This window comes from Theropithecus gelada, chromosome 2 (genome assembly GCF_003255815.1).
Source record: "Theropithecus gelada isolate Dixy chromosome 2, Tgel_1.0, whole genome shotgun sequence".
Taxonomy (NCBI): domain Eukaryota; kingdom Metazoa; phylum Chordata; class Mammalia; order Primates; family Cercopithecidae; genus Theropithecus; species Theropithecus gelada.
In genome coordinates, this window is record NC_037669.1 from 191,366,127 (window position 1) to 191,372,126 (window position 6,000).

A 6,000-nucleotide genomic window follows, 5' to 3' on the forward strand; every position below is an offset into this window, starting at 1 on the left:
CGGCAAGACTCACGTCTCCAAAAGCCAAGCTCCCCGAGTGGGCAATTCCTGTCCCTTTTAAGGGCTTACAACTCTAAAGCGGTCCGCGTGAGAGGGTCACGATCGATTGAGCAAGCAGGGGGTACGTGACTGGGGGCTGCATGCATTGGTAATCAGAACGGAACAGAACAGGATGGGATTTTCACAATGCTTTTCCATACAATGTCTGGAATCTATAGATAACATAACCGGTTAGGTCAGGGGTGAATCTTTGACCAGGCCCAGGACGTGGCGCCGAGCTGTCTGCCTATGGATTTCATTTCTGCCTTTTAGTTTTTACCTCTTCTTTCTTTGAAGGCAGAAACTGGGCATAAGATAATATGAGTGGTGGTCTCCTCCCTTGGAGGGAGAGGTCTGCAGTGAAGGTGTCTGCAGGGCTGTGCTCCCTCTGAAAGCTCTAGGGACAATTTTCCTTGCCACTTCCCATTTCTGATGGCTGTTAGCATTCCTTGGCTTGTGGCTGCACAGCTGCCTCTGTCTTCATGTAGCCTGTCTTCTCCTCTCTGCATCTTCTCCTCCTCTGCTTTTTATAAGGACACTTTATGGAATTTATAGCCCACCTGGATAGTCCAGTATGATCTCATTTTGAGATTCTTAATTTAATTACATCTTTAAAGACTCTTTTCCGAGTAAGTTCCCACTGACAGGTTCCAGGAGTTAGGAGATGCATACATCTTTTTAGGGGCCATAATATAACCTCCTACACACATACACCCCTAAACTCACACCTAGAACCACCACCTCATAGCTGAGTTGGGCTGCTGCCCAGGTGTCATCCACAAAGCACGTTTCATAAGCATCAAATTATATAATCCTCAAAGAGGTCTCAGAGGTAGGGAATTATTTTCCTGTTTGAAATAGGAGGAAACTGAGACCTAGAGGGTGAGTGTTGTACTCAAGATCACACAACCTCTAGGAATTAGAGCTGAGGCTTCAACCAAGGCCCATGAGGCAGGAGAGCACAAAACTTGTTTCTCCCTCTAGAGCAAGGGGGATGTTTTATCTGCAAGGAGAAAGTGAGGGGACTCCGCCTGCAGCTGTAGAAGCCTTCATGGAGGTGCTCCTCTTCCTCTCTCATTACCTGGGCACCTCCAAGTCTGCACTCACCTCTGCCCAGCCACCCCTGCATAGAGAAAAGGCACAGGGCTGAGCCTACATCAGCCACGGGTCTGTTCTTCCCCGCCCTGTCTGAAGTGAGGGCTCACACGGCAGGCCACAGGTAGCACTCCCTCAAAGAAGGAACAGAGGAATGAATGGTTTGTGTCAATCGCATCACTGGAGGAGGCAGTCAGGCGTCGTGTGCACTGACCCAGATAAAGAAGAATTTTCTACTCCACTGCCTTCCGATGGATGAACAGAGGAGACAGAGGCCCCTCCCTGAAGACATTCAAGCTGAGTCCAGATGACAACTTGGCAGGGATGCTGTCAGGGGCTCCTGCCCTGGTGACATGTGGGTCTCGAGGACATATGAAGGTTCTAGAAGTTGTAAGGTCTCCCACCTCGTGGAAGAGGACACCAGCCACATCCAAGGCAGTATCTTCCTGCTCCATGCAGTGACTTGTGTGGACCTCACTGACAGATACGCACAAAAGAAACCAGGCACCTGAATACAGATTTTGTGTGATAGTTCAGGTGCTCAAAGAGGTAGACACCAAGACGGGTTTAGATGTGCAAGAGACTTCTTGGGAAAATGCCTGTGAGGGAGAAAGGAAAGAGCCAGAGACAGTGAGGAGAGCCCTTGGCCACAAGGCAGGTCTGACCTGTAGAGGAGAGTGGGCCAGATGGCAGAGCGGGAGGAAGCGACTCAGGGCCCCCATAGGGGGTCTTGGAGCCAAACTCACCTGTTGGGGGAGTCCTTGTCTTGCAAAAATAGGCTCATTACAACCCCCTGTGCTCAGGCATTGGCTGGGGGCACCCTCAGGAAGGGGGCCTCAGTGGGAACCGGGGGTGACTGCTGACTGAGCCTTCCATCCGTTCTGCTCCCCTCGGCAGGGAATCTGCACCGCAGTTTCATGGCTGTTACAGGATGAGTCTATTTAGAGGAAGATCAGGGACAAGCCGACTAATAGATGGCGCACACAGAATCAAGACAGTGGTTCCCTTTGGTGAGGGGTGGTTATTGACTGGGAGGAGCTTTCTGCGGTGCTGGAAATGTTCTAAGTCTTGACTGGGCGGTGGCTCCATGGGCGTACACACATGTAAAGGTCCATCAAGGTGTACACTTAGGATCTGCACACTTTACTGGACTTATGGATATTCAATACAAATTGTAAAACCTATGCCTTTACCAGCTCCTTTCTTTCCCCGGGCCACCTACAGTTGTATATCTGAGAACATTTCCTCAATCGGTAGAAGGGCTTTTTGGAGGTACTAAATGTAGTTTTAGGGACTTTAATTCAGTGTAGAGTCAGGCAGAAGGGGACCAGAAGTGAGAAAGTGCAGCTCTGTGACTCACTCTCAGATAAGCTGAGACCCTTTGGGCAGCTGAGGGGAGAGAGAAGGCATGGGGGTCCAGAAGGGTGCCCAGCAGGTTGGAAGAGGGAAATGCTGGGTGACAGTGACCCCCACAGGGTGGCCAAGGACAGGAGGGAGAAACAATATCCTGGGAGAATCTGCAGTAGGTGGCCCAACCCGGCTGCCTGCTCCCTGCCCCCAGGTCCCAGAACCACCCCTTCTGGATAGGTGCCTCTGTCTCCACCCTGGGGCACAGCCGGCAGCTGCTGGCCATGGCCACCAGTACTTCCTCTAGACTCCTCATCGTCCTTATGCTTGGCTGGTTCTCCTAGGTCACTACTTCTGTTCCAGAGGGAGACAAACACTACGTGGCCTCCATCTAGCCATCAGGAGCCTGGCGTGAGCCTCTCCTCATCAGCCTAGGAGAGTAAGCAAGGGCATTGGTGCAGGGCACCACACAAAAGCCACACTCCCCACAGCACAGAGAATGGCCTGGAGAAGGTGAGTCACCCGCTTCACAGGCTGAAAAAGGCAGTCTCCTCTCTACATGCAAGGGGATAGGGGCATTCTCAAATGACCATCCCAGAGGGTCCCCAGACCCTGCCCTCCTGATTGTCAGTCCTTTGTTTAGCAAACACTCACTGAGGCCCTGCTATGTGCAACACAGATGGAGCCAGCACAGGCCCTACTCCAGAGCTCAAACATTCAGCACGCACCCTCACACCTGGACTTACTTGGGGCAACATGAAGGTGCGTAAGGCAATCTGTCTCCGCCCTCAAGCAGCTTGCAGTCTGGGCAGGACCAGACACTTGTCTTTACCACAAGGTGGGCAGTGGGAGAGGATGGAGGAGGGGGCAGCTGAAGTCTAATGGGGTTCTGAGGAGGTAGAGATGGAGCCAAGGAAGAGCTTCAGGATCAAAGGAGATCAGGGCAGAATTGGGCAGCCAGAAAAGTAAGACTGACCTCAGTTTTCTTGGAGATACTGTTTTGGGGAAAGGCTGAACAATTCAGTCCTATCTTCTCATCAATTACATTGTAATTTCAGAGATACTCATCTTCCCTCCACCCTACCCCGTTTCATACGTGGCATCCCAGGCAGTCCCCAGGGTTGGCTGCCCCAGCTCCACAATCCAGGCCCCTTCCCAGCCTGTGCCATGCCTCAGGACAGCCATAGGAGGGGAGAGGTATCTGTCTTCCCCAGCCGGTGCGGTCAACCCAATCTAAGCACATGGTCATGCCAGCCACCTCTCATGCCACCAAAACTCAGGGGCTTGTGGGATTATACATCAAATCTACGTCCATGCCTTGATTCTCTTCTCAACGCTGGGAATTTCAGTTCTTCACAGATGTATACAGTGAGAAATTTCCATAGGCCCAGGCCAGGGACAATTTAGCTGACCCTTTGATAATGATCGTGGATTTTATTTTTCCTCCTATCATTATAAGAGAGATATCTGAAAACAGTGCTATATACCACTCACCATTCTGGGAGGCTGGTGAGCATGAGTGGTGACCTGCAGGGTTGCCTTACAAAAACCCATGGCATCACCTGGTCCCCTGTCTCTGTCCTCCCTGGATGTTTGCAGCCTCTCTCAGCGGGCACACCCAGCCATAACAGGCTAAACAGCTTTCCATCTGCAATATCGAAATCCAGCGGCTTTCCACAATGGCTGGCTGCAGCATTCACAGTGACTCAGATCATTTTCAGAGTTTCTAAGTGTGTTCTCTCAGATCAGCCCAAATCTGTGCTAGGAAATGATGCAACAGCAAATTGGTCCTATGTTTTACACCAGATGTTTAAACAAGCAAAGAAGAAAGTATACTTGAGAAAATACATGGAAAACACACAATCGCAGAGTTTGCTTTGCCAAGTGGAGCCTCCTAAAGCCTCAGCATCTTTAGGAGGGGGGAATGTTTTCTGAGAAACAGCTAATTCTCCAAGAGGCAACAGCCCAGAATTAAGATAGGATCTCGGGCAGGAAATGAATGGGACATTTCATAAATGTGCTTTTCACTCAGGGGCTGCTTAAAAGGTACAAGTCAAGCTAACTAGGCCCATGTGATGGCTCCAATTATTGCAATCCTGTGCCTGGTTACACCAGACCTCGGTGCTGTCTCGTCTCCTGATGGTATCTCACACCCAGACTCACTGAGAGAACAGTGCGGTTTTCTGTACCATAATTTCCTCACCAATGCTCCAGGAGGGGATGCCAGGAGCATGGCTGTTGTACTTGGTGTCTCCAGGTTGACTACAAGGGCCTAAGGAAGACCCCTTTGACCAGCCTGGACTGTGCTGGCTTCTTTCTCTAAACTTTTACAGTAGCTGACTCTGCACCTTAAAATGTAGCTCCTAACTGGAAGTCAGAAGGGCTTGAAGGCACTATGGAGATCACACAACCCACCTCGCCACCCCACTGGTCCATCACACATTCTCTCCTCAACGTTGCCAAGAAGAATTGTGCAAACTCTGAACACCTGTCGAGATGGGGCACTCATGGCCTCACCAGGGAGGTCATTCCGTCTCAGGTCATTCCATCTTGGTCTTCCAGTGCGAGTATCTTCACAACAGTAGCCCAAGATGTGTCTCCCTGGAGCTTCCACTCATGGCTCACGGTTCTACGTCTGGAAGCCACACGATTCGATTCTACTCGTCTTCCATCTGGCAACTCTTACACAGCCCTGGCCACACAGCTCCTTTTCTTTCTATAATTCCCCTCCAAAAATACCATTGGTTCTTTTCTAATTATTCAGCCATGTTCTCTGATCAGGTGGACCTTACTAGCTTGGCTTTTCCTCCCTTTCTGTTCAAGTTCCACCCCTGCCCTACTTCCTATTCCCACTGTCTTTCTTATCATAAACCCAGCACAGGGTTGAAGACATAGCAGACACCCAGCCAAACCGGAAGCCTCTGCCTACAGCCACATCGAAGATTGGCTCACATTATTCTGAGGCTCTTCAAGAGGTGTTGGGAAGATTAATCAGCATCTTAGGCATCTATGAAGTGCCCTGAAAGCCTCCGGGGTGTGCAGTAATCACGGACCAAACACAGGCCAATCCCGAGCTGCACGACCCACAGTGGAGAGATGAAACCCTCATTTCAGCTCATAGCAGACACCCCCTTGGCCCTGAGCCTCTGCAGGGAATCCAGACATCAACAATCAATGACCACCTGATGCCTGCTTTCTGACTGCAACTTAGATGGTGAAGGATTCGGGAAATTGCTTAGACTTGAGTCTTGCAAATGAACTTTCACAAGGATATAAAACAGGTGTGGGCAGAGTTTCACAGGATGTCACCGAGGCAGGAGGCCTGAGCCCTGCAGCCAAGCTCCTGAATTTCACCTCTCAGAGGCCGCCAAGAATCTTAGAACCCTGGGATTCCACAAAACACGGTGTGGACCCACCACCTCAGCTCTTGCTCTGTGCCTTGGATTTGTGGAGGAACTGCAAAATCACCAAAAATGCCCTATTCCACATCTCTTGCAAAACCCCATCTTGACAAAAAAT